Source organism: Artemia franciscana, chromosome 2 (assembly GCF_032884065.1).
Source record: "Artemia franciscana chromosome 2, ASM3288406v1, whole genome shotgun sequence".
In the NCBI taxonomy this organism is placed as follows: Eukaryota; Metazoa; Arthropoda; class Branchiopoda; order Anostraca; family Artemiidae; genus Artemia; species Artemia franciscana.
Genome location: NC_088864.1, coordinates 12,555,630 through 12,578,768, shown reverse-complemented (window position 1 = coordinate 12,578,768; position 23,139 = coordinate 12,555,630). Strand labels below are relative to the sequence as shown.

Here is a 23,139-nt window from a genome sequence, read left to right as displayed (position 1 = left end):
AATCACTAGGGATAAATTTCAAAAGTCTGTATATGGTCTGGGATATCCAAGTTATCCTGTGCTTAGTGTTGAAGAGCTAATGAAGTCTAGACTGGAAGAAGGATGGTAAGAGACCTTTGTATTTTTTCACTTGGTTTTTGCTATATGTTTTTAAGTTTATCTATTATGCAAACATGACTCATCTGGGCTTGATATAGCATTTTTATGGCACTTTGTATTAACCAAGTGACATATAGCAATCGCAAATTCTGTCGGTATGTCGGTCCCGGTTTTGCTACTTTAGGCACTTCCAGGTAAGCTAGGACGATGAAATTTGGCAGGCGTATCAGGGACCGGACCATCTTAAATTAGAAATAGTCTTTTTCCCGATTTGATTATATGGCGAGGGGGAGTGGGGGGCCCGTGAATTCGGAAAAAATAGAAAAATTGAAGTATTTTTAACTTACGAACGGTTGATCAGATCTTAATGAAATTTGATATTTGAAAGAATATTGTGTCTCAGAGCTGTTATTTTAAATCCCGACCGGATCTGGTGACATTGGGGAGAGTTAGGAGGGGGAAACCTAAAATCTTGGAAAACGCTTAGAGTGGAGGAATCGGGATGAAAATTGGCGGGAAAAATAAGCACAAGTCCTAGATACATGATTGACATAACCAGAACGGATCCGCTCTCTTTGGGGTAGCTGGGGGGGGGGGGTTAATTCTGAAAAATTAGAAAAATGAGGCATTTTTAACTTACGAACGGAAGATCGGATCTCAATGAAATTTGATATTTAGGACGATATCGTGTCTCAGAGCTCTTATTTTAAATCCCAACCAGATCTGGTGACATTGGGGGGGGGGGGTGGGAGGGGGAAACTTAAAATCTTGGAAAACACTTAGAGTGGAGGGATCAGGGTGAAACTTGGTGAGAAAAATAAGCACAAGTCCTAGATACATGATTGACATAACCTGAAGGGTCTGCTCTCTTTGGGGTAGTTGGGGGGGGGGGGGGGTGTTAATTCTGAAAAATTAGAAAATATGAGGTACTTTTAACTTACGAATGGGTGATCGGATCTCAATGAAATTTAAAATCTAAAAGGAATCGTGTCTCAAAGCTCTTATTTTATATCCCGAACGGATTTGGTGACATTGGGGGGAGTTTGGGGTGGGCGAACCTAAAATCATGGAAAACGCTTAGATTGCAGGGATCGGGATGAAAATTGGTGAGAAAAATAAGCAGAAGTCTTAGATACGTAATTTATGTAATTGGAACCGATCCGCTCTATTCGGGGGGGGGGGTGTTAATTATGAAAAATTAGAAAAAATGACGTATTTTTAACTTACGAAGGAGTGATCGGATCTTCATGAAACTTAATATTTAGAAGGACTTCGTAACTCAGATCTCTTATTTTAAATCTCAACCGCATCCAGTGTCATTGGGGGGGGGGCATCTGGGGGCCGGAAATCTTAGAAAATACTGAAAGCGGAGAGATCAGGATGAAACTGAATGGGAAGAATAAAATCCTGTCTAAGATACGTGACTGGCATAACCGGACCGGATCTGCTGTCTTTGGTGGAGTTGGGGGGAGGGTAATTTTGAAAATTGAGGTATTTGTAACTTACGAAAGGGTAACCAGATCTTAGTGAAATTTGATATTCAGAAGAATCTTGTGCTTTAAAGCTTTAATTTTAAATTCCGACCAGATCCTGTGACATTGGGGAAAGTTGGAGGGGGAAACCAGCATTCTTGGAAAACGTGAAAATCGGGTATTTTTATCTTACGAATAGGTGACCGGATATTAATGAAATTTGATATTTAGAAGGAATTCATGTCTCAGAGCTCTTATTTCAAATCCCGACCAGATCTTTGGACATTGGGGGGAGTTGGGGGGAATCTTGGAAAACACTATGAGTGGAGGAATCGGGATGAAGCTTGGTGGATAGAATTAGCAAATGTCCTTGATACGTGATTGACGTAACTGTACTGGATTTGCTCTCTTTGGGGGAATTGGGGGTAGGGGCTCAGTGATTAGGCGAGTTTGGTGTTTCTGGACGTGCTAGGACGATGAAAATTGGTAGGCGTGTCAGGGAGCTGCACGAATTGACTTAATAAAGTCGTTTTCCCAGATTCGACCATTTGGGCGGCAAAAGGCAGAAGAAAAATTAGAAAAAATTAGGTATTTATAACTTACGAGCGGGTGATCGGATCTTAATGAATTTTGGTATTTAGAAGGACATCGTGACTCAGAGCTCTTATTTTAAATCCCGACCCGCATTAAGCCTCTGATTTTCCTTTTAAATCAATCTATTGATTCTTAGGATTTTGTTAGAACTCATACCATATGAGCTCTTCTTGCCTCGTCACAAATGCCATATGAGCTCTTAGCTCTTGTTTTGGAAATGAATTTTATATTATACTAGCTGTTGGGGTGGCGCTTCGCGCCACCCCAACACCTAGTTGGTGGGGCCCCCAAGCCCCCCCGCGCGCGTAAGTCGTTACGCGCCATAATAGTTACGCGCCATTGTAGTTGTGTCCCTATGTCCCACCTGTGAATATAGATAGATATATATATATATATATATATATATATATATATATTATATATATATATATATATATATATATATATATATATATATATATATATATATATGGTTTTAACTACGTAAAACTTGCGAATATACAACATTCTTTGCTGTCCCATTGTCTTTGCATATAAATAGATTGTCAGGTTTACCGACTCTTGAACATGCAACATATAATGGTCCATGGGAAAACAATCTGTATTCAGATCTATACCTCATGATTCTAATGATTGCCCTTGAGCTTTGTTGATGGTGATTGCTAATCGACCATTCCCTGTCCCGGTGTCCCGGTCGTCATTTATATCCCCCTGTTTCCCCCGGTGTCCCCGTTGTAGTTGTGTCCCTGTGTCCCGGTCGTCATTTATATTCCCTGTGTCCCGGTCGTCATTTGTATCCCGGTGTCCCGGTCTGTATATACATTCGTTTTTTAGTTTTGTTTTTCTCCTTTATTTTTTTCCTTTTTTTTCTTTTTTAGTTTATTTAGATTTTTAGATTTTTTAGTTTTTTTATTAGTTTTTAGTTTTTTTTTCTTTTTAGTTTTTTTGTAGTTTTTACCTTCTTTTTAGTTTTGTTAGTTTTTTTTTTTACTTATGTCCTGGTCGTCATTTATACTCCCTGTGTCCCGGTGCTTTGTTGATTGCTAATCGAACATTCCTTTTGTCCTGGTCGCTTTCTCTTTGAGTGTCGTCATTTATTTTTTTCTTTTTTAGTTCTTTTAGTTTTTACCTTTTTTAGTTTTTTTTAGTTTTTTAGATGAAAATTTTTTTTAGTTTTTTGCTTTTTTTCTTTTTAGTTTTTTATTGGTTTCTACCTTTATTTTAGCTTATTTTTCAGTTTTTTCCTTTTTTTTAGTTTTTTTTTTATTATTTTTTTTTTTAGTTTTTTACCTTTTTTTAGTTTTTTTAGTTTTTTTAGTTTTTTAGCTTTTTTACTTTTTTTTATTAGTTTTTAGTTTTTTTGTAGTTTTTGCCTTTTTTTAGTTTTTTCAGTTTTTTTTTTAGTTTTTTATTGGTTTTTACCTTTATTTTAGCTTATTTTTCAGTTTTTTCCTTTTTTCTAGTTTTTTTTAGTTTTTAGTTTTTTTAGTTTTTTACCTTTTTTTAGTTTTTTTAGTTTTTTTAGTTTTTTAGCTTTTTTATTTTTTTTATTAGTTTTTAGTTTTTTTTGTAGTTTTTGCCTTTTTTTTAGTTTTTTTAGTTTTTTAGCTTTTTTATTAGTTTTTAGTTTTTTTTGTAGTTTTTGCCTTTTATTAGTTTTTTTTAGTTTTTTAGCTTTTTTATTTTTTTTATTAGTTTTTAGTTTTTTTTGTAGTTTTTGCCTTTTTTTAGTTTTTTCAGTTTTGACGTCACCTGATCCAGTTTTTTCAGGTGACGTCACCTGATCCACGATCCACAGATCCACAGACAACTTATTTTTATATATATAGATTAAATAGTGTGTGTACTGTCACACAATTTTTTAGGTAAGGCTTCTAACCCAATTAAATGAATAATATTTAGTTGATAAAAATTTCTAATGACACTAATTGTTTAAAATTGGCTTACACGATTGTCCGTGTGCCACATCTGGCCTCTGGCCCTTACGGTGCTTATTTAAAACGGTCTAATATAGTCATAAAGGTGTTGTTCTTTTTAGATTTAATACTGGATTGTATGGAACATGATAGTAAGTATCTTTCAAAGAAGGTTAAATAAAAAAAGAGACATCCGGCTTTGTTTTTCTTTTTTTCGTCGCTATGTAACGACAGCTATTAAGGGAAGATATAATGACTTTCTGCGGGTCTTTCGGTAAAAATATTATTCGGAATCATTAAAATTTGGCAATAATTATTTTCTGCTAAATCTTTTTGTCGAAATTCATTTTTGCAACATATTTTATCTGCTCTGTTTGAGAATATCTCCTGGCTGGCTGCATAGTTTTCTTTTAATATTTTGAAGCTTCAAATGCCCTGTGTTATCTGCGTCTTTATGAGATTAGTTTTAGATTGGAAAATTTTCGTGTTGACTTACTTGGAAGACTGCAATCAAGCTTTAAGGAGCTTTTACGCATCAAAAGTCTAATTTCATTTTACGTCGTACCTTTTGTATTCAACTATCTCGACCAAATTCTACGAGAGTTGGACAACAAGTCTTAGAGATATAACTGTTATAAGCTACCAGTGGCGGATCCAGGGGAGCGCGTGCCCCCCCCCTGACGTAATGGTGGATTTGTAGTTGGGACCGCTTGCTCGGGTTTGGCTTGGGACGAAAGTTATATTTTTGCAATTGGTTTTTAATAGTTAAGTTTTTAATAAGTTTTTAATTATTAAGACTGTTTCTTTTTGCAAACGAGTTTGAAACAAGGTTTTAGAGACTTTTTGTCGTCTATGTTAGATTTTACTAATGACGCATATGGCCAAAAAGTATTTAATTAAATTTATGTTTATCAAGGGAATCTGTCTATATTATCACAAAGGCCAACTGGGAGGGGAAAATCTTCATTTCGTAATAACAAGGAGGGTAAATTTAAAATCCTAACTTCTTTAGGCTGTCGAAATGATATTTCAGAATTGTGCTGTCACAACGGGACTGAAAAGCAAAATATTTACTTCTATTTACTGTCAAAAATTTGTTTTCGAGTCTTGCTGTGGCACTGAGGCGAGGAAATTGATATCATTACTTTTATTTGGCTGTCTATTTTGGTTTTTTTGGATTTGCTTTCTTCGCGAAGCGGGGTAGTTTTTACGACATTGTTGTTTTTTAGGGGATTTGTATAATAGAAAGTAAATGTATGAGAAGTGCAAAAATCATTAAGTTAAGTTTTGGATTTTGGTGAGCAAATGGTGGCCACTTTAGTGCCTATTTCCATCTAATTAAAGCTCTGCATTATATGACATATTACCTCCTATGTTCATCCTACAACATTAAAATAAAGACTAAACTCTTTAGAACGTTTAATACAGGTTCGTATAAGGAAATACTTAAAACTAAGTGTAGCCTATGAGTCGAAATACTCCTTTAAAGAGAGGAGTAATCATTTAAGAAGAATAGATTTTTGAAAAATTATTTTAAAAGAAGGCAAATAATTATGTGTTTTTTTTTTTGTCTAGCTGGTATAGATGGGTCTCTGAATTCTCAGTTTGAATCAGTGAAATTGTATCGATTTTTTTTCAAACTTTTACTAATACAACGTTAATAAAAAGTGGAAATTCACACAACTTGAGTTAACCACGGAAACGGAGTGTAACTACGATATTACTTCAGAATTTATCACCTTTTCAATACCAACCAGTCATAAAATATAGTTATATTTTTGTATAGGGGATGCATATATTTGTCCATAAAATTGTCTAAACTGCCATATATACCGCTGAGGATTTTTATACTTATTTTGATACATGCCATCCAATCATATTTCCACGATTAGTTGTTTATAAATCAAAATTTTTACAGGACAATTCTCTTACTTAATGCTAAATCTGAGGCAAATTTCAAATTTTTTATTTTGTGCTCAACAGATTTATCGATATTTTAACGTTTGAATTGAATATCTGAAAATCTCAAGACTAAAAAAAAGAATAATTAGATATTTCCACAGCTTAAAACCCTGAGAAGTTAAATCACCAATCTATACCTATCAAATACAATGATAACAAACACGTAATTATTTGTTTTTTAAGGAGTATTTCGACTCATATACTTAGTTTGAAGCACATACCTACATGCATACTTATTAGAGCTCTTATTTTTCTGACGATTTTGGTCTTTATTCGAATATTTTAGGATGAATGGAAGAGGAAATACTAACGAAGAGCTCTAAACTGACAGGACTAGCCATTTTAAATGTTCACCGAAATGTTGAGGTAGACATCGACCGTGTAATAAATTGATATGGCGGGAATGGAAATAGAGAAATAGACTTCTACTTATAAAATCGTGAATTCTGTAATTTAAGCGAAATATATCGGACTTTAAAAAGTTGAAAGATACGCTATGTTGTTATAAAAAATAAAATTGTAATTAGTAAATTTTTGAGATTCCGTCAAAATTGACACTGTTTATGAGAACACCATTTTTAAAAAGAAAAAGTGATTAGTTAATGCTTTATTACCTATACTTAAAACCTTCGTTTTAAATGTCTTCTATGCATTTCTATCTCTTCATTCTGTTCTCTCGTTACACCCTTAAAAGCACTAGCACGTAATGTTTGATATATCTTTTACGAATATACAAGTTGTATCTTTATACTCATTTCCTACTTTTCATTATGATCATAATTACTAAGCGATGTCACAAATTTAGGCGACATGCTAAATGATTTGACCTGTACAAATTGTCACAAAGTGTGTGACCCCAAAGATGGTTTTTTTTTTTTTTTTTTTTTTTGACAATAAAAAGCTTAACTCACTCGCTATAGTGGTCAGAATTGCAAAGGCAAAAAATTATGTAGAAAAAATATAATTTTTTTTTAGATGGTGAACAGCTTTTTTTTCATGGCGGGATGGTTTTCATAACTTACTTTTTTTTTGTATCAATATCTTCATATTATTTTAATTTCAATAGATTTATTAGAACTTTAACCCTTCACCAGATTTTAGATTAAATTTGCGACCATTTTTTCTACCAACCTACGACACATAATTGCCGAGGCTCCCTTTAATTTGCGGGTATTTCTTTGTTCGCGAGTTTGTGGAAGCAACCTATTATGCCCCCCCCCCCAAAAGAAAATCTTGGATTCGCCCCTGTAAGCTACCAAGGATCTTAAGCATAGTATTAAGGAGATGAGCAGAAGATAACTCAACCCCACATACAAACATACTTTTGAATATTACAACCAGTCGATAGATAAGACTAAAAACCATATAACACTCTGCCAACTTAAAATCCATATTTTGCAATGGTTATATTCGGATTAGGAGAATAAGATTCTTAATTGATGACAAAAAAGAGGTAGGGCTTAATGATATTTGTTATATTTATAATTTACAGGCGATCACGGAATGTCATTCTGCAGTAATAAACAGAAGAATGATAATTGACTACTGCAAAATGTATCTTTTGTGTATATATATATATATACATATATATATATATATATATATATATATATATATATATATATATATATATATATATATATATATATATAAAATAGGAGGTTCTGAATATGCTAATGAATCACAATTGGAAATGAGACCCATTATAAGACTGATTCCAAGCTCCTTTGTGCTGTTCCGAACTCGTATTAGGGTAGGCTAGCATGTAATTGTCTATTGTAGGGTAGAAACACTTGTCTTTGGGGCAAGTAGTCTAGTTTGCACTGCAATATTTTAAAGTGAATAATGTTTTCATTAGTAAGAAATTGTATGAATTAAATCAAATCAGTTGTACTTGATGATATATGTGCAAGAATGTGAATAGTATATGTACAAAGATGAAATATAATAATAAAAGTGAAAGTAGCGTCATTCAATTTAGTTTTAAAGGTACTTGATTCTGTGGATTGCGGATTCAGAGAATTTTAAATAAAAAGAAGCCATCTAGTGACTTTACGGTCGTCACTTATCAATATATATGGGTGAAAATCCTTTAACGTATAATTATGCAAATTAAATACCGTTTCTTGCAGTGATTACGTTTTGATTTGGGTATTGGCTAGGATCCAAATCAAGAGACATCAATGTGTTACTCTCTTTGTATGAGCTTAACGTAACTCCCATTTAAGCTCCAATATAACTTGTTGAGCTTATCGTGTTTTATCTTGTCAGCACATTTTATTGTAAACCAAAGCAAATGATGAATTTTCGGTTGGTATATTGAAGTAGCTTCACACAAAGCATTTTGACTATTCTATTTGGTTTAAGCAGGCACTAAATGCGATCTTCAGAGATGTGCCCAGGAGTTACAGTGATCGAGGCTTCCTGACATGCATTCGGGGAGTCGAATTTATGAGATTCATCTTAAATTTTAAGATGAATTTAAAATGTATTCTGTTTCCTATAATTTTATGATGGCACAAAAGCTTAGACTCAGACTCGTAGATATTCTAAGCAAAAGCAAATTTGTCATTGACTTTTTTTCTCCTAGCTTTTAGCTTTTTTTCTCTAGCTTTTAGATGTGCTCTGTTGTGTATCGCCGAAATAATACATATCGTATACTGCTACCAAAATTACAAGACTATACTACCTACAATGCCCTGTGCTTTTTTTTTAATGTCGAAGGGTATACATGAAAAGTATTTTGTCTTTAGGTTATAGACCAGGTCGTATCCAGGGGAGGGGTACCATGTTTGCACCCCCTCCCTCTTAGCCCTCCCCTTAGCCTAAGTTTAGTTTAGCCCCTTCCCCTTAGCCTGGTTAGCCTTAGGGCTAACCATGTTAGCCCTCCCCTCCCCCAGCTCTTTTGTTCTTTTGGCCAAGCATAATGATTAATATTAATCGTGACAAAATTTGAAATGTTGTGGAAGGTGGCAAAGTAGATATTGTCAACATTGCAAGGTGGAAGCAGAGTTAAATTCTGTAATAAATTTTCAATTATAAATCACTTACTTTCACAAATAGTATTTAGTTTTCAAAAAAAATGGTAATTTTGGATATTTGCGCTTTTTTATTTGGAAGTTTCAGGCTTGTGTTACAGCTTATTGAAATCAGAGGTTTGCCTGGGTTTTTATCGATATTCCTAGTTAGTCCGAAGAGGGGCCCCCTGAGCCTTTGTTTGGGTTACGTGGACAATGTTTATGTGTTCTTTTTTAGATATGTATATTATTTCACTGTAATGATGGGCATAGTTAAAGGAGGAGAAGGGGTCATGACCCGTGGAAAATTCTTTACCTTCCTGGAAAACCTGCAAATGCAGATGTAAATCAAAATTGTAATACAAGGTGGTCCCAAGACTCTCATTGATATCCCCAAATCTACTTGATTTTTCACATATTTCCTGTTTTTTTATTTAGTATAGTCCTTTTTCCCCAATATCTCATATGTGGGATCCTTGAGCCCTTGCTCGTCTTTTCTTAAACACTTTTTACTCCTAGGTACGGTAACTTGACTAAGCAATCTCACTCTGCTCTTCAGGATTTGGCAGGTGTGTCTGGTGAAGTAGCTCTTTCAGAGCAGGAGAGAGAAGAAGCTGAAAAAGAAAGTAAAGTGGAAGTGGACGATGAAGAAGCTTTGATGAAAGCTAGAGTATGGGATGATTGGAAAGACGATCACAGAAGAGGCGAAGGAAACAGACATAACATGGGTTGAAGGTGTGTAATAGAGCTACTGTAGTTGCACGATCTCCTTTGTATAAACGTCAACTAGTTATGTGCCAAACATTCGGAATGTCAAACTGAATGTTATCCGGACTGAAAGGCATGATTATTGATTTTCCTGTTTGTTTTTGTTTTTTTTTTTCTATTCTAATTCGTTTTTAAAATACTAATTTTTAGCTGGATATTAATAAAATTTAGTTTTGTTGTTCTTACATCCCCTTTAGAGAACACAAAAACTGAGGCTGGAATACTACTCTATTCATGATGTGATTGTATAGGAATCCTTCCAGAACCTATTCCCACAGATCATCATTTTTGTCGTCCAGCCCTGGTATGACTTCTAAAGCAGGCATCGTTCTTTTCCAGTTAAAAATCGACCTGTAGACAAATAGAATCTCTTGATTTCAATAATTGAAAGAAGATTTCTACCGATTAGAACGGGCCTTGATTAAGGACTTTGATGGTAATCCGGTGAAATTGGAGATCTTAAACCTCTGATTAACTTTTTTTTCGATAGAGCGGTTAGATCTGCTCAGTTTTATCAGTAGAAAAATACTAACGATAGCAGAACCAGTTTTGTTTGTATTCTCATATGGCTTTTTGAGTAAACCTGCAGACGAAAAACCAAACAAATTGTTCTGGAACTTTGGTCTTCAGATACGACACTGTCAAATGTAGTCTACTTTCTAACATTTTCAGGACACCATTTATTTTTTATGAGTTTCTGTGTATTGCTCATTGACTTAATACCAACCTTTCATTTCCTTTTGGAATAGGACTTGCAAGTCATTATCAAGAAGAAAATTTATATCGATCCTGATTGATCTACTAGAGAAGGCACACAAACAGGCCAGTTCATAATCCAGTTCTTAAATATGTAGCTGGAAAAAATTTGTAGCGCAGTTAAGGAATGTTTGATGTGCTTTGAAGCTCTCTCTGCGAAACACAAAGACTGAACGTAGTTTCTCCGTATGGACTTTGGCTGGACTACACAAGCCAAATCAAATATTTGCTTAGGTTATGCGAACACTCAGTATAAAAGACCTGGAGAATATACTTACAACTTGGCACCCTCCCCGCTACTGTTCTAAGCTGGCTCCCTCCTAAAATAGAATAACAGCTAAGCCAGAAGTAAGCATTACAGTTATGACAATAGGTGTTGTTTTGTTTCTCCCTCAATGAGAGTAAAGAGCGACACTAAAATTCAAAAGAACAGAAATTATATTGCAGATGAGGGGGCATATCGCTCCCTAAACCCCCAGCTCCTCAAGTTAACAATTGCATGAAGCTTTACTCAAAGCATTTTAGGGTGCAAAAAAGAACTCACTTAGGGTTATATGCTTTTTAAATAAAGTAAAATTTTACTGAATAAGACGGAGCAGCCATCAAACCACCGCTATTTACACTTATCACTCGCTTTGATACACTATCACTACACTATAACACTTATTTACTACACTATCACTCATTTTGATATTTAAAAGCTAAAGCTCCCAGTCGAAAATACCTTTACAGCAATAACAGATGAGCTGTCACCCTTTAAGTTCCCATATGCCTTAGTCCAAACATCTTGGAAATGGAAGTTAGTCAGCAAATCCCCTCCCTTGGTATTTGCTTAAAGCACCCTCATAGAAAATTTTAAAATATGGGCCTAAATACACATTTGAGGCAATAGATCCACCCCGAGATCCTCTAAGAGGCTACCCGTTAAAACCTCCGCTCTAATACTTGGTGCGTCACTAGCAACGCTCCATAACCGTTACTTTTACGCTAACTAGAATAAGATATTGGCTCCTTTCCAAAGAACTGTTTTGGAAACGGATGTGACACCTTATGCCAGTGCAGGGGATAAAATTGTAAAATTAACACTGTGCTGTTTTGTAATCTCTTCCCTTAAAAAAGACACTACAACCATTCAAAGAGACCCTCCTCTGTGATCAATGGTTCGGTACAAACCTGCTCGGGAAAAAACATGCATCCTTCTCAGGAAAAATATGAAATTTTCGTGTTTTTGTATCCAACAGCTTGAAACCTTTGTTTCAGGGTTGGAGCCTGTGGTTTTTCCATAGTATAGCTATCATCAAGAGTTATACCCCCTTTTTAAAGATTTTGGATCACCTTATTTCCTGAAATTGGGTAAATTTTTTTATATAAATTAAAATTTTGTGGGTAAATTAGAAAAACATAACGATTCTGCATATTAAGAATCAGCATAGAAAGTGTCTTTGATATGTGAGTTTAGGCGGGGGGGGGGGTTACTCCACGCATCCTCCGGTATTTGAGGAAATCTCTAATGCCACCAGAGTAACCTGGCTGTACCGATGGGGTCAGCGTAACGCACCCCCCCCCCACCACCATGGATTTCCACGTGTCTTGTCTCTGGCTGTTTGCACAACCGTAAGGGTTCTGTCAAGTGTATTTTCCCTGTGGTATAAAACACTACTTGGTCCCAAGCACCATGAGCATTAAACTCTCCAATTCTCTTTCTTTCCTTCGGGGAAAGATTCCTTGCTTAGTATAAGAGTCTCTTTCTGTATCAAGCTATTCTAATCTCAGTATCTCTATAGGTTTCAGACCCTACCTAGGGCTAATAAAAAAGCCAAGGATATAAAATAAAGAAATCTTACTATTCACTTCAAATTCATCACAAGAAACTGGCACAAAAAAAACTTACAATTAGTAAAGTCACTTTGAGACGCACCTTCGCGCATGCTGCTCTGAACCTCTGACGGAACGATTGAGTCGAAATTGAAATTTCCTAGCATGCTTTGCAGATCTATGAATCATACCCTTCTATACTTTCTGGCTTGAATTAATTAGCGACTTCTTTCAGGACGTCAACTGGTAATAGACCTGTCCAGAGTTTAAACACTGAAGATAAAATAAGCTAAATGGACAAAAGGGCATTTTTCTGATAAACAGGGGCAAAGGTCCCAACAACGAGTAATGCATTTTAATCAAAATCTTGTTTTATAGAGTTTCAGTTCCTATTGGCATTATCCAACTTTTATTTTACGGTTCATTATCAGAAAGTTTTAATTCAGGCTTCACTTAATGTGAAGTGGCTGTTTTACCCCTCAATTCTAGCTGTTTACGTTTAGTTTTTTTCCAATAATCCTTCAAGAATAGTAATCATTCCCGAAAAAGTCCACCCTTAAAAAAATTGTAGGGACAGGATCTGAAATGTCAAAAAGTGATTCTATGTTCGTAATTTGCTCGCTGTTCAATTGTTTCTTGGCGAAATATTCTTTTGAGGGGGTATCCTGCCCTTCTTTCATCTACAGGTAAGTATATGAATATGCTGTTTTACGTTAAACTTTAAAAAAAAAACTCGAGATTTGGAGTGCCAATCTTGAATTAATGCTAAAATTTTTAATCTTGTTTTATGGCTAAAATTATTAGAAATGGAATATAAAATTTCATGAAAAATATTTATGACGATAGATATCAGTCCTCTAATTTCATAACGCTTCCTCGGCACTTAAATTTTTCTTCTGTACTACTACATTTTTTTTTTAATTTTTTGCATCACAATTTGAATCGACTGGTGAAGTGATTGCTGCCCTTTTTTTTTATGAAAACTTAAATTTTTTAAACCGATTTAGTCATTTTTGTTTACTGCTTTTGATTTATATATATATATATATATATATATATATATCCCCTTTTAGGTTTAACCTAATCTCATGCAAAATTTTTTTTAATTTGGTGTTAAAAACTCCTGGATGTGATGCCGAGATATTCGGACTTTTATCACTGCTTTAATAATGAACAGTCTATATTTTTCACTGTGATATTGAAGGTTTTACTACTTTTTAATATCTTTTGAATACGATCAAACAGATAGTTTTCAACATGAAAATAGTGTTATAGTGTTTTGGTTTAATTAATCAGCCAAATTTTGGATTTCTGTAGTTGATGTAGGCACCTACACAGGAGAAGGATTCAGTCCCTTGTCCCTCTCCGAGGTCCTTTTTGTTATAATTCCACACGAATTCTTACTTTGGTAGATATGCTTGTAGTCGTGAGCAGGAAGAGACAATCGAGTGCTCAAATGAGAACATCTAAAAGAAACTGGTTAGACTGACTTAAGAAAGGCTCACACATATTTTGAGCTTTTGCTATTGAAGTTTAAGATTCGTCTATGTCCAGTAACGCGAGAATCAGCTATGAGATCAAAATTTTGAAACCTTTGGGACATTTTTAGTGTTTCGTTAATTTCACACGTATTTAACTTAATTTCTTCACTTTTATCGAACCCTTCTTTTCTGGAAATAACTTTCCACGTTTATTATTGACTTGGTGGCAGATCAAATTTTTTATCAGGTTTCGGAGCGAATCCTTATTCTAGGATATATTCTTAGACGTTAAAAGTAGAATAGCCAAGGCTCAGGGTATTTTTTCACAGTTAAAAAAAGTTTGCAACAATAGGAATATAAGTCTGCAAACCAAGATTAGAACATTGGAAGGCACAGTGATGACAGCGGTCAAATATGGCTCTGAAGCATGGGCGCTCCGAAAAGCGGATGAAGATTTACTAGATGTTTTCCACAGGAATTGCCTACAGATTATTCTTGGTACCAGACTGATTGACCGTATTTCAAACGGTAGGTTCTACGAAAAATGTGGTTCGATCCCGCTTTTTAGGGTTATAATGAAAGAGGTTGAAATGGTTAGGGCACGTTCTACGGATGAAGGATGACAGATTGTCGAAGATTTCCTTTTCGGCCAACCGTCTTGGGCTAAACAGAATTCATTCTCGCCTTGGATGGGAGGATATCATAAAGAAATATTTAAAGGAAATAGGAACCTCCTGGGAAGGTGTAAAGAGGGAGGCTTTGAAAGGATTGGGATGGAGGAGGAGCGGGCGTAGCTGTGTTGACCTCAGGCGGTTTGGTGCTGTGGTGAGTTTTTAGTAGTAGTAGTAGTGGTAGGTGCATAAAGATATGAGTCAATAAAGCAAGTTGCATTGATGCAAAAACTTTAAAAAGATGCACTTGGTCAGATTAGCTGAGGCCAATATGACTAAGAGTCGTAAAAATTTTGAGAGCTTTATGAACTATCGGTTTATCTTGCTTCATTTATATCTCACCTTTTATGACATTTCTTTCAAGCTCCCCTCCTTATAAACAAGTTCCAACGTATTTGCCTGGTTCGGTGACGAAAAAGATTTGTTTTCGTGCTTAGGTAAGATACAAGCTCACATATCTTGAAAAGTTGTCAAGATTTCGAGCTGCGCACTAGCCTGGTTCGATGACAAACAAAATTTGTCTTTCTTCTGGGAAGAATCCTTATTTTACGCTATATTCTCATAGTTGTATGAAGGTAAAAGTCAATCAAATAAATTAGTTTGATAATATGATAAAGATGACGATCCAACAGAGTCACCGATGGTACATAGGGAGTAGCACTGACGTTTCAGTTGCTGGTTTATTGTTACTGGGACAAGTAGGCCTGTCGGTCAACTTTGCTGCAGCGGAGACTAAGCCCTGGGCCCCGTATTGCCAAGTAGATTCTCAATCTACTCTGTTGTCAAAAGGTTTCAGTTAGTTTATACCGAAATAAAACTGGTCAGATTTGCTTCAGTAGGCCTCGTTTATTCACTCGATATCTCAAAAGAGTTATCAAGACCTGGATAGTTTTACAAATTTCTAGTTTCTTTTATTTTACGTATATTTCGCCTATTTTTTCAATTATTTCTAACCGTGTACCCTCCTCCCTCCGTAAAAAAAAACAATCCTGAGCACCTGCCCGGTTTGAGGGCAAACATAATTTGTTTTCCTATTTTAGTACAAATCCTTATTTGCATGAAGTTTTCAATGAAGGAAACTAAAACTGTAATAAAATGGGCACTGTCAGATTAGCTTCAGAATATCTGAAGCTTCATCCATGTCCTATGATTCTAAAATCAAGGTTACTGGGTCAAACTTCTTAAAAAACCTTTCAGTAATAATTATCTCTATGCTTCAAGATTGTTACAAATAATATTTCGTTTACAGTTCTGAGAAGTTTCTAGGTTAGAGGTCGCCAAACCATCAATCGCGAGCTTCTGGTAGCTCGCGATTGATGTGAAAAAAACGAAACTAGTTCCATTCAGTCAGTGTCTGTTCGTTTAGGAGTGAGGTTATTTCATTCATCTTTTGTTTTCTGCATGCTTCAAAAAATGCCCTGCTTTGTTTCTTTACCAACAATTTCACAGCGTGAAACTACAATTGGTGGAATAATCGAATCCGGTCGGTAGTAAAAAAAAGAAGAAATATCATTTTACATTGAACAGGATGTCATTTTCGTATTTCAAAAATTATTGGTGAAAATAAAAGCCTTAAGAAGACGATCGGTTAATCAATGCTGCATTTTTAGAAGCTGCAGATACACCATCTATTAATTTTAAGAACAAAGGCGGCATAAGAGCTGCTACTAAATCTGTGTCACTCTGAAAATATAAATTATAAATACTATGAGAACAGTTGAATCAACGAGTTTTGATTTACTTTCACAACTTAGAACTGAAATCGGTGCAGTTATTTTTCCCAGCAACTTGGTGAATCAACTGAAATGGTTGATATAGCACAGCTGGTCATTTTTATAAGAAAGGTTTTTAATGACTTTCAAGCAAAAGAAAAGCTGGTAAAAGTTGTACCATTTCAAGGACAAACTACGGGACATACATACTGCTTTTAAAAAGTTCATTGACACGAAAAGGTTGGTGGGCTTGGCAATAGATGAAGCTCTCGATATGATAAGCGGTGAGAAAGGATTCATTGGCTTATGTAATAAAGATAACAAGTTTCCCAAATTTCTGTCTTACATTCCATAGTTCATCATCTAAGTGGTAATTTTTGGAGTATGTGCAATGAGATGAAAACAGTCGTAAATAAAGTCAGAGTTTGTGTACTTCAGAGACGTTTCTACAGGACTACAGTGCCAGTATGGTATCCATAGCTATATACAGAAGTTCGTTTGCTTAGCAGAGAGGTTAGCTTTGCAACGTTTCAATTAGTTCTTGTTTTGGTGAATTTTTTGAAGGAACGAGATGATTTTGAAGATTTCCTTTTCTTATAGACGTAACTGAAAAGCTAAATATCCTTAACTTGGAACTTCAATTCAAAGACAAAAATATTGGCGAAACCATTTCAAACGTGGTCTCATTCACAAAACTGTGTAGCTGTAAGGAAAATATAACTCAGGGTGATGCAAATACTTTACTTGTTTGAATAAATCCCGTGATAAGCAAGGACCTTCATAGACTCCTAGCAAAAATTAAGAACATATTTTAATACTGTAATACTTGAAAATCAAGTCAATCAAGGCTTACAAAATTTCAAAAATATTTCGATTGTAGCAAGCCCGTCACACCTCCTTCTATAGAAATTGATGTTGAAGAAAAATTCTCTGCTAGTATCATGCACCGTTTTGAAGAGGACAACACTTTAGTACAGATAGAACTGACCGATTTTCGAATGAGCCTTCTTGCGAAATTTTAGGATCACTGGGTTGATACGATCACCCCTGGGAAAAAAAACAACAAATAAGCACGCATCTGTGATATTTCTTCTAGCAAAAAGTACAAAATTCCTCATTTGTGCAGATAGGAGCTTGAAACCTCAACAGTAGGGTTCTCTGATACTCTGAATCTAATGGTGTGATTTTCATCAAGATTTTATTACTTTTAGGGGGTGTTTTCCCCTATTTTCGAAAATAAGGAGAATTTTCTTAGTCTGGTAACTTTTGATGAGTGGGACTAAACTTAATGAAACTAATATATTTCAAAATGGACATAAAAATCCGATTCTTTCGATGCATCTATTGGTATCGAAATTCCGTTTTTCATAGTTTCGGTTATTTTGGAGCCGGGTCGCTCCTTACTTACAGTCCGTTACCATGAACTGTTTGATTAATATTTAAGAAAAATTCTTTACTTGTGTCAAGCACCGTTTTTAAGAAGACAACAATGTGGTAAAGATAGAACTGATTGATTTTCGGAGTAACCTTTCGTTAAAATCGCTCATTTAAAGAAATAAAACCATTTGGCCTTTTGTTCATAGGCAAAAACATCCAATTTTGGATGGGGTTGATTTGCAGGTGAGGCCGATGTTAAATTCAACAAATCTGTTGCGAAATTTCGTTTTCCAGCAAATTCATTAAAAATACTACAGAAACCAGTCGACTGATGAACGTTTAAACAACTGCATTCGAATGGATGTTACAACATTTGAGCCTAACATTAAAAAACTTGTTGATGACCAAAAAAGGTGCCACCCTTTGTATTGAACAATACTTTTCTGATTCAAATAATTTTCTAATTTCTTAACATAAGTTTGAAATGTATATTTGAAGCTAATACAAAACTGCGTTATTTATGCAAATCATGACTATTTTCCTACTTTGTTGGGCAGCTCACACTAAGGCTAATGAGATCAAAGGTCGCTCAGTCACTTAAAATTTTGGCCACCGCTACTCTAAGTGAACAAGCTAAAATATATGCATCAATTAGCTTTCTTGTGACATCAAATGTATCAAAAAGTACTAAAATATGAATTGTATCAAAATTGAATGTATCAAAAAGTACTAAAATATGAATTGTATCAAAATTGAATGTATCAAAAATTACTAAAATATGAATTGTATCAAAATTGAATGTATCAAAAAGTACTAAAATATGAATTGTATCAAAATTGAATGTATCAAAAAGTACTAAAATATTATTTGAAGAACTTGTTCATCCTTTAGCTTTGAATTTTATGAAAAGATTAAAGCGGCTTTCACACTACCTACGTAAGTTTCTATGCTTAGTGGTTAAGTTACGTTATGCTAAGTATAACCTGTCAAACAAGTAATTCCATACTAGGTTAAAGTGCAACTCCATAAAACTACGAGGCTCGTCGTCTAAAGTCATCGCAATCATCATAAGAAAACTATTAAAAACAAAAAATGTAGAAAGGAGACAGAGTTTCAAGCTATGATGGTTTTATGGTTATTGCAGCAAGACCGCTTATAATGAAAACACGACGTGAAAGTATTTCTAAAAAAAAGTTTGTTGATTGATTTTCAAACTTTTAAATTCTTCATCCAGCGATACCATTTCATTGTCGCTATGTCAGCTTGTCAATAAAATAAACTTACTTAAACGTAACATGAGGAAGCCGAGTTTACTCGGCACTGCCTATATTACGGACTAAATTTCCTCTGCAAGAAGGTAAAGTCTTCAGTTACACCAGTGTAAAATGTTCTAAGACATATGAAAACACCATTAGTCTGTAACCAAGGTTGTGATCTACTTAAGGAAAAAAAATCAGGGAACAATATAAAATTAGAGATTTTTTTCCGAAAAAACTAAAACATAAATAAAAATATCAACAATCTTCTCTGGAACTTCTTCTCAAGCAGAAATTACTTTTCCAGAGCAGTGCAAAAGTTTTCTACGAACTCCTGTATGTCTTTTTCACCTGAAAGAATGTAACAGCATCAGTAAGAGAGTTGGATAGGTTCTAATTCTGGAACCGATTAGGTTGATGTAAAGCCAACAATGGGCTATCGTTATATATATCAGAGTTATATTATCAACGTATTTTATTATCTTTTCAATAGATCATCATCATTTATCATAAATAATGATAATAATTTATTTATAACCCACACCAATGAAAAATATATTATATTCTTGGAGTAATTGAAATGAGTAGTTCAATTACTTAAGTGATTAAAACAAGAAACGAAATTAAACCAAAACGTAAATCTAAGCATGAAGAAAAATCAGTTACCGAAACAACCAAATCAAATCATGATACGGCGACAATGAGGGAGGGATGTGGGAGGGCGACAATGAGGAAGGGATTTGGGAGGGCGAAAGTGAGGTAGGGATGTGGGAGGGCGACAATGAGGGAGGGATGTGGGAGGGCGACAATAAGGGAGGTATGTTGAGACTGAAAACTTTCTGGGCAGAGCGGTCAATTTTGTTGTTAGGTCTGGTTTATGAACAGTTCTACTATTACTATGGCAATTGACATAATTGTCAGTCCCCTACACTCCCCCCGTTTTCCCTGGGAACGATTCTGAAAGGGTTAACGCATTTCAGGGAAAATTACACTTCCAAATCTTGTGATAGCTAAATGAGACACTGATAGAGAGTGTGTATCAAAAGACCCAGAGTACAGAGAATTTGGGATTACTCATTACCTAAAAGGCATGAATTTCCTAAGGATAAAAATTCATAAAATGCTAGGCAAAAAAGGGGGGGGGGTGACTTTTTTTAGAATATTAGAAGATACTGGCAGGTGTCATTTATAAATAAGTAATCAATTCATCATTATTTAATACATCTAAACCTAACAAGGTGAACACTAAAGACAAGCTAATAGAAGAAGCTAATTCAGGAGCATTTAACTACTAGAATAGCATCAATTACAAAAGTTTTAACCAGTATCAATTTGGGATTACTCATTACCTAGAAGGCATGCATTTAATAAGCATAAAAACTCATAAAATGCCAAGCAAAGAGGAGTACAACATTAAAAAAAGGTGGGGGGGGTGACTATTTTTTAGAATATTAGAAGATGTTGGCGGTTGTCATTTAAAAATAAATTATCATTTTCATCATTATATAAATATCATATATATAATGATGAAATGATAATTATGTCTCATAGAAATAAATAAATTATTATTATTATTATTTAATACATTTCAACTTAAAAAGGCGAACGCTAGAAACAAGCTAATAGCAGGAATCAATTCAGGAACATTTAATTACTAGAATAGCATCAATTACAGAAGTTTTAATCAGTATCAAGTTTGAAAATGTGAGCATTGTTATCTGTGGGTATCAATCGCATTCATCAAATTCCGTATAGATGGGTAGGGTATCTAATCGAATCACTGACGGAACATAATGACATAACTGCGGCCATTCCAAACACTTGCTATAAATTGTTTCTGAAGTAGCATTGGCCTAAATTATCTAACCGCATTTCGGAGACTGCAACCTTTACCATAATAGCATTTTAGTGAGAGGCTATAATACTGACGGCTAGGAGAAACCTTTTCCCCATTCTTTTTCTTTGACTTTTATATAAGCTTGATTAAATTTTAAAGAAAGCATCAACCAAGAAGAGTTTATTCATCTTGCTACTACCTGAGGCCAAGTCGCCTAAGGCCTAAGTCGCCTGAGGCCAAATCAGCTGATCAAACTCCTTCATCCCTGAATCTATTCAACGCTTCACTATTTGCTCCTTCCAAAGAAGTACCATTTTTTTCAAATTTTCCCTGCTTCTTCTTCACACCCTATTTGGGCACGGCCTGCTTTTCCTATGGTCCTAGATGAATGACCGAAAAGAACGATCTTTGGCAATCATTCATCCTTTATTTTAAAAACATGTCCTAGCTTCCCAGTCTTTCTCTCATTGCAGTCCTAAAAGACTGGGATAGAACCATATTTCTAAGCATTTTCTTGTTTGATATACAAGATATGTATATGATAGTCAAATGGGCACCAAAAATTATCCATTAAAAATTCCTCAGGCATGCAAGTAACAAATCCTCCTCCTTCTTTCGAATCCTCCATGTATAAGAACCATACTTGGCCACTGTTGTCACTGTAGCTTCCAATATTCTGATTTTGGTTTACAAACTTATATCCCTATTTTTCCCAACTTTATTCAACCGTGAAAAAACACCCTGGGCTATTCTACTTTTAAAATAATTCTTCTTCATTTTACCTAAACTCCTAATTTCCTTCTCAACGAAGGCTATTTGTCATTGGCAAGTGACTCATCAGAAGATGAGTCATCAAATCAGAAATTCAGCAGAATTCTTAGTGCATTGAAGCATACGATTACGATATACCCTTTAATTTTACCTTTAGTTTTAGGAAATACCCATGTCAGCTTACAAAGTATAAAGGGTTAATAAAGAGGGATCTGCTTCCTTCATTGATATCACAGCAAGAAGGCTAAATTTATATGGTTTTCAAGCAGCAAAGAAATATCCCCCAAACCTACCATGATATCCATAGAACAGCCGAGTCCAGGATAAATATATTTAGTACATAATAAATTGTATTAGACTACTATATATATGTTTTAATAATATTTTATATTTCTTTTTATTGGGTCGTTAAACTGAAAATTGGTAAGATTAGTCTTGACAAAACCAAAAACAAAGATAAAACAGATAAATAGAATAAAACATATAGAAATCTGCTGCAAATAAATGAAACAAAATTACTTTTGTGTCCCGGTGTCCCAGTCTGTGATTTCTCTTTGAGTGTCCCGGGCGTCATTTATATTAGTTTTTTAGCTTTTTTAGTTTTTTATTAGTTTTTAGTTTTTTTTTCTTTTTAGTTTTTTTGAGGTTTTTACCTTTTTTTTATTTTTTTAGTTTTTTTTAACTTAGGTCCTGGTCGTCATTTATACTCCCTGTGTCCCTGCAAATAAATGAAACAAAACCAAAAACAAAGATAAAACAGATGAATAGAATAAAACATATAGAAATCTGCTGCAAATAAATGAAACAAAACTACTTTTGTGTCCCGGTGTCCCAGTCTGTGATTTCTCTTTGAGTGTCCCGGGCGTCATTTATATTAGTTTTTTAGCTTTTTTAGTTTTTGTATTAGTTTTTTTTTTCTTTTTAGTTTTTTTGTAGTTTTTACCTTTTTTTTATTTTTTTAGTTTTTTTTAACTTAGGTCCTGGTCGTCATTTATACTCCCTGTGTCCCTGCAAATAAATGAAACAAAACCAAAAACAAAGATAAAACAGATAGATAGAATAAAACATATAGAAATCTGCTGCAAATAAATGAAACAAAATTACTTTTGTGTCCCGGTGTCCCAGTCTGTGATTTCTCTTTGAGTGTCCCGGGCGTCATTTATATTAGTTTTTTAGCTTTTTTAGTTTTTTTATTAGTTTTTAGTTTTTTTTTCTTTTTAGTTTTTTTGTAGTTTTTACCTTTTTTTTATTTTTTTAGTTTTTTTTTAACTTAGGTCCTGGTCGTCATTTATACTCCCTGTGTCCCTGCAAATAAATGAAACAAAACCAAAAACAAAGATAAAACAGATGAATAGAATAAAACATATAGAAATTTGCTGCAAATAAATGAAACAAAACTACTTTTGTGTCCCGGTGTCCCAGTCTGTGATTTCTCTTTGAGCGTCCCGGGCGTCATTTATATTAGTTTTTTAGCTTTTTTAGTTTTTTTATTAGTTTTTAGTTTTTTTTCTTTTTAGTTTTTTTGTAGTTTTTACCTTTTTTTTATTTTTTAAATTTTTTTTTAACTTAGGTCCTGGTCGTCATTTATACTCCCTGTGTCCCTGCAAATAAATGAAACAAAACCAAAAACAAAGA

General features: G+C 34.4%; 1 protein-coding gene and 1 long non-coding RNA gene across 2 annotated transcripts in view; one reads left to right on the top strand and one right to left on the bottom strand.

Moving 5' to 3' along the window:
• LOC136034218 (uncharacterized) lies at window positions 1–10,009 on the top strand. Its single transcript, XR_010619149.1, has 2 exons — window positions 1–105; window positions 9,580–10,009. It is a non-coding gene; the product is annotated as an uncharacterized LOC136034218 (long non-coding RNA).
• LOC136037389 (ATP-dependent DNA helicase Q5-like) overlaps window positions 1–23,139 on the bottom strand; it is a 94,855-nt gene that overhangs the window by 33,724 nt on the left and 37,992 nt on the right. The window lies entirely within an intron of this gene.